The sequence below is a fragment of the Geotrypetes seraphini genome, chromosome 3, assembly GCF_902459505.1.
Source record: "Geotrypetes seraphini chromosome 3, aGeoSer1.1, whole genome shotgun sequence".
NCBI lineage: Eukaryota > Metazoa > Chordata > Amphibia > Gymnophiona > Dermophiidae > Geotrypetes > Geotrypetes seraphini.
Genome location: NC_047086.1, coordinates 130728388 through 130741174, shown reverse-complemented (window position 1 = coordinate 130741174; position 12787 = coordinate 130728388).

Genomic DNA, 12787 nt, shown 5'->3' with positions numbered 1-12787 from the left:
CTGTAGCACATAAAATTTGTCTGTGACGTAACTGGGGAGGTTGGCATCTGGCCACACCCCAATTCATAGCCACTTGAGCGTCCGTCCACCCCCCACCCCCACGTGCCTCTTGAAATGATCGACGGCCCAAGCAGCATGTTCCACTTGCTGCTCGTGCCGGTCTTAGACCCCCTTCTGACATCCTGTCCTGGTCCTACTACTAGGAAGTGATATCAGTAAAGAGCCAAGGCTGGTGCGAGCAGCAGGTGGAAGATGCTGCTTGGGCCGTTGACCATTTCGAGAGATATGTAAGGGATTGAGAGGAGAAGAAGTGTGAGGAGTCCCTGCGAAAACGGCACCTGGGGTGGTTCACCCTCTTCCACTTTCTTACTACACCATTGCTTCCCAGCAAGTGAAGAAAAGAACTATCAGTGTGGTTAGGTGACAGAGAGTTTAATAGAGAAAACTTAATATAATGCATTCACTCTTTTGGAAGCTTGGATAATCATGATGAATTCAAACACTTTGGACTCCTTTTACGAAGCCGCGTTAGCGGCTTTATCGCATGCACCTTTTTAGCGTGTGCTAACCCCTGCGCTACCCAAAAAACTACCGCCTGCTCAATAGGAGGCGGTAGCAGCTAGCGCGGCCGGCAAATTAGCACGTGCTATTTTGTGCGTTAAACCGCTAACACGGCTTCGTATAAGGAGCCCTTTAGCTGAGATCCTAATATCAAATAGAATAAAATACCTCTGCTACTTTCTTTTTTCATTCATGATCTATTCATATTTAACACTCTATAAAGAGGGTGACATGATTTAGGTGCCAAGAATAAGAACATAAGAGTTGACATACTGGGACAGGCCTAACGGCCCATCAAGCTTAGTCTCTGTTAGCGCCCCCTCTCTTTGGAGCAGTGTCCCAAATTACTTACATGAAAAATCAACTCTTGCCAACTTTAAGGTGACGTTAAAGACATTTCTCTTTCTCGATGCTTTTGTAACTTAAACTGTCCTTTTAAGGGCGACTTAGATTTAAGAAATGTTTTTACCTTCAGTTCCCCCTACCTTTATTATTCTTCCCCTTGCGTGTTCTCTTTCTCTCTATCAATTGTAGTTCTAACCCATCTACCCTTTTGTTCCCGTTTGTCAACGTCTTTAAAAACTGTCATTACCCCAGGTCAGTTTTTGTTTAAAATGTATTTTATTTGGCACATCGTTTTGGTGTTTTTATACAACGCCTAGAAGGCTTGATTGGGCAGTATAAGAAATTTTAAATAAACTTGAAACTTAGGGCTCCTTTTATCAAGCTGCCCTAGCGGGGTTAGCGCGTCGGACATTTCGTCATGCGCTAACCCCCACGGCCGGCTAAAAAACTAACGCCTGCTCAATGCAGGTGTTACCGGCTAGCGCGGCAGGCGGTTTAATGCGCGGTATTACACACGTTAAACCCCTTCCGCAGCTTGATAAAAGGACCCCTTAGTAACCTGTTTCCACCAGTGGCCAACCTAGGTCACAAGTAGAGAATGACACAGTGACAAAATTCATCACCGTTCCCGTCCCCGCGGATAACCGCGGGAAATAATCCCATGTCATTTTCTAGTGTCTATTTCAACCTCAGTCCTTCTACACCAGCATTCTTCAAAGCAAAGCTTGCGGGTCAGTGGCTGTGCTTATGTGAGCCAAGGATAATGAAGCCATTGTGACATCACTGATGTGATTGGCTCTTAGGCACTGGTGGAATGAGGCATTATGACATCACAATATCTGCTCTGGATACCAGAGACTGTCATTCTGTAGTGTCTATTTCAACCTCGGTCCTTCTACACCAGCATTCTTCAAAGCAAAGCTTGCGGGTCAGTGGTTGTGGCCATTCATATTCTGATTCTTCCTTCTCTCCTTAAAGAATGACATGAAGATGGCTTCCCGCCGTTATCCACGGGAACGGTGATGAATTTTGTCACCGTGTCATTCTCTAGTCACAAGTACCTGGCAAGATCCTAAGGAGTAAAACAGCTTGCCCTGAAGAGATGCTTGAGTGAAGATCTGCTAAGGGAATGAAAAACTGCATTCTGGATTATAGTTGCAAATCTGGTCGACCCAACAAAGTAATATTACACAAGTCAATTTGACTTAAATGCATAGATTGTAAAATTGTTCTAAACTGATATAACTTTAGTAATGGTTTAATATATCTAAGAAGTTTCAGTTTAAAAAAGGCTTTCCTTATTATTTCATTTATTCATTTCTCCATTTAAAAAAAAAATCTAATATCATGCCTACAATTTTAACGTCAGTCTGTAAAAGAACTTCAGCTGGAGCTAATTTTAATTTTGTATGTGGAAATCCAACCTCTTTGACTGAAACCTGGGCAGAATCCAAATGATCTTTCCAGTGCTTGCCAGAGAAATTCACATTCTCTGCTTAACACAAACGTGCCAAAAATCTCCCAGGTTCATATTTGGTGGTGGTTCACACATCCCCAGCTGTGCATCACAGAATTATGCAACCACACCAAACACGTGACAAGTTTTTGGTTATTTGGCTTTTAATCCTATATTTGACCCCTTGATGCCATATATCCCTTCACCCATCAGATAGATACTATTCTGCAAAGAACTGACATACTCTGCAATCACGTGGTGTCCTCCTAATTTAATCTAATATGAATATTTATATTTCACATAACCAGTTTGAGACTCAAGGTGGATCAAAATAGAAAGAATTGGGAAAGAATAGTTCTAAGAAAAATATGGTTTTGCACCAGAGTATACAACAATAAATCCCATGAAATAAATTTATTAGCAAATATTGATAGAACAAATGATCTTTCAAGCAATGTCTAAAGGAATAATAACAGCTGACTGCCCTGAACAATTTGAAGCCTGCCCAATTGTTGGTCTGGCAAACCAAGCAAGTTGAAATTTCAGTATCCAGTTGGATCTAAATAATAGATTGTAGCAGTACAATAGTTGCACTTGAGAAGGATCCAAAAATAGTTTGATCTGGCACAGTAATTTCAGGTTGGCAAATGTTTTCCATTTATGTGTTTTTCCATCATTTAAGATGTTATGACCCAAGATCTTAATGTCCTGAGTTGTTTAAGGTAAACGGTGTCTCTTATTTTATCACCATCTCCGATGTGCAGTAATTCATTTCCTGTTTTTCTAGGAAAAGCAGCATAAGATCTGTTTTACTCTTTTGGGATCTTGCCAGGAAGTTGTGACCTGGATTTGCGATTGTAAGCAAGATACTGGGCTCGGTGGGCCTTTGATTTGTCACAGTACAGCTATGCTTATTCTTATTCTTATGGTTGTTTGGCTGCTGATTAAAGTTACTGAACAAGGATGCTTTATACTGTCAAAACCAATATATGCCTGACTCAGACTTTCCAAAATCCATGAAATGCCAGTCCTCTAATTAGTTGGAGCTGAGGGTGACCCCTGAGGCAGATACAGCAGCTATTTTTACCATTCTCTGGCAAACATTCCTCACGCACACAGAGCAACATTGAAGAATAATCAAATGAAAACTCCTCTGATGATTTTTGGACCGGCACAAACACACTGAGGGAGGCTGATAGGGATTTATGTAAAAAAAAAAAAAAAATCTATAGAAAAGCAGGACAATGAAAATTAAGATATACAGGGTCTGATATTCAGAGCAATTTAAGTGGGCCAATTAAAGAGTATTGAATATCGGGGAGATGAGGTTTGAGGATCAAAACCTATATCAGCATGTACAGTATATTTATATGAACATATTCAGCTATGATGTTGTTGTTTTTTTTAATGAACCCTTTTCCACATGTAAAACAGACTTTCCAGTTTAAGGACGCAACAAGGCAAGCAGTCTACTAGATCCAATGTGGAGAACAAGCCAAAAGTAGACCTTTGTGGGAAAAAAAACATCAGTCTTTAATAATATGTGATACTCCCAGAATTCACACACAAGTGCCCAACCAACATGGCCATGTTTTGCCAAATCTGGGGCAAGAAAGCTGCAATGATAAACATAAATACAACAGTAAAAACATAAAAACCACTGTAGAATATATAAGAACCCTGAAGTCAACACCTGTATAAAATATATGATAGATAAAAATATGGATTATACAGACTTTCCAGGCAGAAAGGCCCTGAAACTTTAAATGGCACCTAGCCCCTAGGCACTGTTGAGTGTGATTGTCAATCATCTATGAACATAAACTATGGGGCTCATAATCGAAACAGAAAAGCATCTAAAAACCGGCCTAAATCGGCACTTGGATGATCAGTAACAAAAAACATCCAAGTGCCGATAATCAAACAGGGTTTTAGACGTATTTAAAAACGACTTAGGCCTTCACAGTGCTGCTGAACAGCCAGAGCTAAAAGGGGCATTTTAGGAGGAGTGGTGAGGGCGGGATTTGGGTGGGACGTGGACCTTCCTAGACTTAGTCGTACTGCATGTATAACCGAAGGTTTTACAACACTGACTAGACGGAACTTGGATGTTGTGACTTAGGCCATCTAAAACCAGGTCTAAGGCCACATAAGGTATCCAAAGTGACCAGATAAGAACTTCAGACACAAAGTACAGACCCCCCCCCCCACAATGATCACTGACCCCCCCTAAAAAAATGTAATAACAACTTTACATCTCTGCCTCCAGAACATCAGCACCTGGCAGCCTGGCATAGGAAAGCTTAGTAGAGCTGCACCGAGGTGGTTTAAGTGGTCTTGGGAGTGGGTTAGTGAACCATAGAGAGGAGGACCCAGGCCCATAAGCCACTCTAATCACTGCATTCATGGAGAAACATGTGCACCCCCCAAAAACACCCCAAACCCTTTTGTACTGCAATATAAGTGGCTCCTGCAGCCATAAGGGCTATTGGGGTGGTAGATAGGTGGGTCTAGTAGATTCTGGGGGTGTTTTTGGGGGGCTTACCATGACCTATAAGGGAGCTGTTGTGAGATGTTTATGTGGCACCCTTTTTGTGATGTTCACAGCAATGCCCTGTAAGGTGCCCCACTACTCTGTTGCCATGTCTGGATGTCCAGTCCCTTACTTTTCTGGCCCCTCCCATATCCAAAAGGTCTTTTTCTAGGCGTTTTTGGCTTAGACTAATTTTTGGAAGAAAATGGGGTTTAAAGATGGATGACTTAGTGGTCTGGACGATTAAAAAAAAAAAAAAATGCTGAATGCATTTTTTGAAAATGGACCTTTAGCCGTGTCCAACTTTGGACGGCTTGTGAGTTAGGCCAAAATGGACTTAGACGTGTCTTTTGATTATGCCCCTCCACGTGTCTACAGAAATGAAAATGTTTACGATTGCTGGGATGACTTTATGGAATAATTTATTCGGTCAAATAAGATGTGTGGAACATTCCATTTTTAAAAAAACTGCTTAAGACTAAGCTATTTGTTGATGCTTATTTCTAATACAGTATGATAATTATTCCTTTGAAACTGTCTTGCTTTCCCTTAACTACAGCTGATGAGTATTTGTTGAAAGCATTGCTAAGGGCATTTTTTGTGTCAATAGCTATATGTGTTATGATTTTGGATTGTTATTTTTTAATGTATGTGTATTTTTATGCTTTTATGTACTGTATATTATTTTGGAAACCGCTGAGACTTTTGGTGGTATAAAATTTTTTTTTAATAAAATTAATGTTAGGCACCATTTATTTATTTTAAACATTTTTATTCTGCTTATAGTCTATACCAGGGCTGCCCAATTCCAGTCCTTGAAATCTACTAGCAGGCCAGATTTTCAGAATATGCACAATGAACATGCATGAGAGAGATTTGCATACCAAGAAGACAGTGCAGGCAAATCTCTCTCATGCAAATTCATTGTGGATATCCTGAAAACCTCGCCTGCCAGTAGATCTCGAGGACCAGAATTGGGCAGCCCTGGCCTAAACAGATTACCATATTCACAAACACAAATCCATAGTAGGATAACAATAGTACAGACTTATAGGGGCATTTTCAAAACAAACGTTTAAGTCCGAATTGGATGTATGGTGCTAGATGTCCAAAGTCGGCAGTAAGAAAATGCCTATTTCGAAAGGCAAACCACCATACGTCTAGAACAGACATGGGCAACTCCGGTCCTTGAGGGCCGGAATCCAATCGGGTTTTAGGATTTCCCCATGAATATGCATGCACTGCTTTCAATGCATATTCATGGTGGAAATCCTGAAAACCCGATTGGATTCCAGCCCTCGAGGATTGGAGTTGCCCATGTCTGGTCTAGAAATAATTTTTTTTGAAAATTCTCTTTCTGGACATCCAGGCCATTGGGATGCTTAGACTGCCAGGACATCTATCTTTATACAACATTTTCGACCAAAATGTCATCCAAGTCTGTGCCCGGAACAAGACCATTTGGTCCTGTGTTTTTGGCTGTGATTCATGATAAAATTTTACATTAAAAACAAATGACATGATTTACCTGAATTATAGTAGTTTTGGGGAGAGAAAGGCATGTTTTATGTGCACTTGTTAAAAGCCGACTTTGCTCCTCCCCTCCTCTTCCTTCATTTCTTGCTTTATTTTCAGGCTGGGCTTTGCAATATGAACTGCTCACGCTGTGCTTATTGCATCGCGTTGCTTTCCCAGCACATGTGCACATGCACGCCTCTTTCCTGCACATGTGCCAATCACTATCAGCAGCGACTCGACACATGTAAATTTAGTGAATCTTCGCTACTGTCCACCGACCTCATTTACATGTGCAATTTTTTTGAGAATGACTCGCGCTTTTGAATTCGCTACAAGATCGCCTGTGAAAGTGCCCCATCAGTTTTTGATGCGGTTTTTTTTAAGAATCCTGGCCTCAATCACCTTTCCTTTAGAACAAGGGTTTCAAAGTCCCTCCTCGAGGGCCACAATCCAGTCAGGTTTTCAGGATTTCCCCAATGAATATGCATGAGATCTATTAGCGCACAATGAAAGCTTTGCATTCAAATAGATCTCATACATATTCATTGGGTAAATCCTGCAAGCCCGACTAGATTGCAGCCCTCAAGGAGGGACTTTGACACCCCTGCTTTAGAACAAAATCAGATCTAAAGTGTACCCCTTTTTATCTGGTACACCATGCCAAAAACCTATCACCTTCTTAGCTTCCAGAAACTTCCTAATCATATCTCCCAGTCTTCCTAAATCCATAAAGAGCTCCACAAAGAAAATCACCAAAAGACTAAAACTGATTCAAAGCACAGCCGTCCACCTCATTTTCGGCCTGAACAAATGGGAACACATCACTCCCTTCTACCACCAACTGCATTGGCTACCTTTCGAATCCCGAGTCCTTTTCAAGTTCGCCTGCATTTGCTACAAAACAGTATTTGGTCTATCACCAAAATACCTCTCCCCCCACTTCACTATGTATTGCACCAATAAGAAATCCCGCAGAATTCAGCTGTTTTCCTTCCCCTCCATAAAATTATGCCAGCTCAAAAGATTCCTCGACACAATCTTCGCCTTCCAGGCGGCTAAGCTGAACCCTTGGCTAGCCCAAATGATGCTCGAGGCCCCGACCTACCTCGACTTCAGAAAACTTCTCAAAACATACCTTTTCCGCGAACAGGACCCTTAACCCTTATTGCCTGCAACAAACCAACTCCCGCCCCACCCCCTCCTTTCTCTCCCCCTCCCCTCCCTTGGTTCCCTTCTCCCTCCCTCGTCTCTCCCAATCCAACTATAATAAACGTCTGCTAAAACCCCAATACTTCCTTCCTCGTTGCTTGTAATTCCGACAAAATGTTGTAAATCCGTGTTCAGACCGGATCCTAATTTAATTGATGTGAACTGCCTAGAACTCTTTGGGTATGGCGGTATATAAGAACTTAATAATAATAATAATAATATGTACATTGGAATCACTTCAAATTAGAGTATTCATTGGATCCACTTATAATGAGACAATAATGCCAGCTATTGCTGGATTTAGACCGCGTTGGCAGCACTCTGATTTACATCACACAGTATTTTGGATGCTTTTCAAGCCTTTTCCCTTTTTGTGGTCACATTAGAACGAACTTCAGAAGGAGGTTGTTTATTACCGAAACACGGACCGTGTCGCGTCCATACAAAAGAACTGATATTGTGTTCTATATGGATTTGTCAAGCATATGCATCGCTTTTACCTGTGAAGACTTTTTACAATAAACTCCTCAAGATCATTGTTTCCACAGTTTTGCTTTTTTCTTATAGGATTCATTGCAGAACGTATTGGGGCATAACACAGCACATGGAGCTCGTTTCATAAAATATTTGCACTGTAAACCACTTAGATCTGTTAGATGCTGAAGCGGTATAACGAGTTCTAATAAAGCATAAACATGAGCACACACATTCATGCTGAGACTAGTAATAATATCACAGACATTTTGATTTTGTTTTAAATAATTATTTGTGAGACCTGGGACTGTCGCAGCGGTAACAATTGAGGTCACCCCTGCCTCACTAGACACCATAAATTCCCAGTAAGACTGGAGTACCGTATCAGGTGAGGTTTTAGGGTGGGGGGAGGGGTCTCCTGGGGCACCTCAAGATGAGGTTGTTGCCTAGCCAAAGTGTAAATTGCTGAAAAAAGGCACAAATTATAGCATTCTATCATTTCTGCAAGTTACAGTGCAACCTGACCACAGTCCACCCAAACACCACCCATGTATATGTCTGTTTTCCAATAACATGCTCATGCATTTACGCACCTGTTTATAAAATAAAACATAGGCAGAATTTTGGCATTTATGCACATATGTGGACTCACATATATTGTGGGTCTTTTTCTCCCCCCCCCCTTTTCAATTTTTTTTTTTTTCTGTTTCTACCGTCAATTGTAGTTTTGGAATTAGCATACAGACAGGATACTGGCTGCATAACCTATTGTGTCAGAGGGTGACAGGTCAAATGCGCGCAAGACAACAGCGCACCGACAAACACGCACGGACAAGTGAGCGCAAGACAAGTGAGCGCAAGTACAACTCAGCGCAAGACATCTGAGCGCAAGGATAACAGCGCGCAAAACAATTGAGCGCAACGATAACTCAGCGCAAGACAATTGAGCACAGGGATAACTCAGCGCAACGACAATTTAGCGCGCGCCACAAAATGGCATGTGGCGAAGAGCACGCGCATATTCAGCATGGCAACACGTCATCACGGCACCACATTATGGTTCCCTGTCCTCTTTGTGCTTTGAATATAAGTCACGTGAATGCATTTTCATTACTATGGTTACGTTTCCTCTTTATATATGTGCTCAGAACAGCCCGCCTTCCTTTCGCTGCCTGACCGTAGAGATGTTATTAGAATCTCTAGGTTTTTGCTGCATTGTCTAGTAAGGAGATATAACCCACTAATCTGGACTGATCTAGCAACATTCAAAGAAAAGAAACTTTATCATCCACTCAATATACTGTATAGTTCTAGGTAGATATTGTATACATTTTTTAAATAGAGACAGATGCCACAACTAAAAACTATGAAAATAACATAATTAATCAACTATTACCCATGTATGTGGCATGTACATGCTGGCACCCACTTTAAAGAATCACCCATATGGTGGGGAGTTGTGGCTACATAGGAAGGTCTCTGCTTTGGAAGGGAGGGGGGTTGATGTTCAGAGTGGTTTGCCCATGCTGCAGATGGGGTATCAAATACCTGGGGAGGGGGAGAGGGCAGACAATTCTGGTATTGGTGCACTCCACAGTGGCAGCAGTGATTTTAGAATGTTGCTCCAGGTATATGTCGGGGAGGGGTATCCTAAAGATTTTTTTCTTCCACCTGCTCTCTCCCTGAAATCACCATTTCCTCTGTACATGGAGGGACTTATATATGTGGTCCTGTACTTATTTTACAAGAGACTCTATGGGCTAGATTCACTAAGCAAACCGATTGTGTACCGATCGGTTTGCGAGCTCTTTGCGACCCGATTTCCCTCCTGCAGTATTCACTAACCTGTTTTGCGATCCAATTCCAATCTGCACATGCAAATGAGGGGAACTGCATGCAAAGTAGGTAGGGACGCAATTCACTAAACAAATTTCCTGATCAGACTAGGCTGGCCAATCAACCCAAGAAGCGACTGCTGGAGACCTGTCGAAAACATCTTTCCGACTCTCCAGCTCCATAGAAGCTCTGCTCTGCCCCGTGTCTCCTGCTTGCTCACCCCGATCTTCCAGCCCTGCTTTCTGCTCCGAGCTCCTACTCTCTGCCGCCTTCCCTGCAGTGCGAGCCCACGAGTTTAAAGCAGGGCTGCATGCTCAACCGGGCCACTGCATGGTCGGGCCAGGCCTGGCCTGGCTGGACCCACCCCCCTTCCCCGTACTTTTAAAAATGTTGGGAGCAGGAGGGGTGCCCAGTCCCTCCTGCTCTTTAGGGCAAGGCTCCCTCCATCTTCGGGAGCAGGAGGGGTGCTCGGTCCCTCCTGCTCTGTAGGCCGACTAACCCCCAGCCGGGCCTGACCCAGCACCCCGTACCTCAAAGTTGGGAGCAGGAGGGGTGCTCAGTCCCTCCTGCTCCTTAGGCCTCCCGCAAAGTCTTTAGATGAAAAGAGGCCCTAGGCTATTCCACTTATGAGGCCCTTTCACCTCCCATTTTTAAGTTTGTAAATTACATGAGAGATAATAAAATACATCATTACTGTGATATATATCAATATGTTAAATGAAACATGTTGTTATTGGTACTAACCTTTATAAAAAATGTGACACGGATAAAAAATTAAAAAAAGTCGAGAATACTTATTTGGACATTTATTCTCAGCACCATATATAGTACTTGTAACAATAACTAATCAAACATAACACACAACATTTACAAAGAAACAAAATTCAAATAATGAAAATCTTTGACTATGAAAATAAAATACGCAATAAAAATTATCATATTTTCTATCAAATTAAATTAAATATATTCAATACATTGAAGTTAAACCAAATTCAATTCAGATAAATTTATTTCATAATAATTCGCATTTAAAGTTTAAGTATGAATTATTATGAATTTTAAGTCTTAAACTAAACCAAAAAATGGAACTTTATTCAAATCCAGATCACAAAAAAGAAAATATCAAATTGTATATCATATTAAATTTTATGTTAATAGTTATTTTATTTAAGAACTGATTCAATCCAAGTATACATTTAAAAGGAAATAGTAGATTAGAAGAATTTCTTTCTAAACTTTTTCACACAGAATTCTTCTATAAGTTCATCAAAATCTATTTTTCTGAAGGTCTCATTTTCGATGCACAAAATACTCAATGAAGACAACCTCGTCTGGGTCATTGTGCTTCTTAATTGATTTTTGATATTTTTAAGTCTTGAAAATGACCTTTCTCCAGTACAATTAGTGACTATTAAACTGAGAAACAGCTGTAAGATTGATGCCACATTGGGGAAGGCCACTTGAATATTTTCTTTGAATATTATTTGATACAAGTCTGTATGCGACAATGTGGAATTTTTTGAAGGTTTATGTGTTTGTCTCACATATGTGTGGAAATGAAATAGTTCTTCAGTAAGATTTTGGTTGACATCTGGGTATTCTTGCATTAACAGCTCAACACCTCTTTGAAGTTCTACCTTTGATAATGTAAGATCGGCAAGAAAGGAAAATATTTTCACTAAATCATCATAAACAGAAGCTCTTCTTCCTAAATTTGATTCTAGTGCATCTAATATAGGAATAAATGATTTAATCCTAAATTTATCTCTTGAAGAGAGTTCGTCTAAGGCATCAGGGTCAGATGAATTTTCGTAATTCCCTTGCCTTTTACTTCTTATTATCCTTCTGGCAGTTCTATATTCAGTATTTGGCAATGTGTTTTTTGCTTGTTGCTCAAGTGCATCAAAATCTTCCCTAATTCCACGTAAAATAGCCATAAGTGACCTGTACCAATCTGCACAACTACTAAGTAAAATATTAGGGCTTTGAAGAATTTTATTTACTTTTGAAAAATGTCTCAGTATTCGATTTCAGAAATGGAGAATAAACACGAATTCAAATTCTTCCATCTTCTCTAAAAGATTGTTGGCCCTCAATCTAGTATCACCCCTTTATATTATTATCTGAATGTAAATAATTGAGTGCATCGGTGATATCATTGTTATTTTCTAAAATAGCTTCTGTAGCTTTTGCGTGTGCCTCCCACCTAGTGTCTGATAAATATTTAGGCACTTTAGAATGAGGTTTCAAATGTGATCTCAGAACTGCCCATCTTTTTGTGGAAGACAAAACAAAAGATATAAACTTTGTTCACAACACCAAAAAAATTAACAGCATCAAGGCAACAATCAACAGCTGAACAACCTACTAAATTTAAAGAGTGACCAGCGCATGGAACAAATCTTGCAAACTTGTTTTTTTCGATAATTTTTTGCTGCATACCATTGTAGTAGCATAAGGCACGTAAATATTTGCCATAGCAATCAGTGAACGTATGAACTATACTTTGGTGCAATCTAGTCTATACAAACGAACAGACCCAATGAGCCAAACGCGTTGATCATAACCAATACATTTTTATGTTTGTTTATTAGTCATATGCGTAGAATTTCTCCTTATTTTCGGTTCAGTGTTTTAGTGTTCACTGTTTTTAGAATAGTGTAATTTTAATTTTGCTAACAATTTGAATGTAGGCCCCTCTTGATCTTGAGGCCCTAGGCTGAAGCCTAGTTAGCCTATAGGAAAATCCGGCCCTGCACAGAGCCTTCAAATAGGTACCATGATGAAAATGCCTTAATCCAAATATCTTCCTAAATTCAGCTATTTACTGAACTCTGAAACTGTGCAGTGTAAAG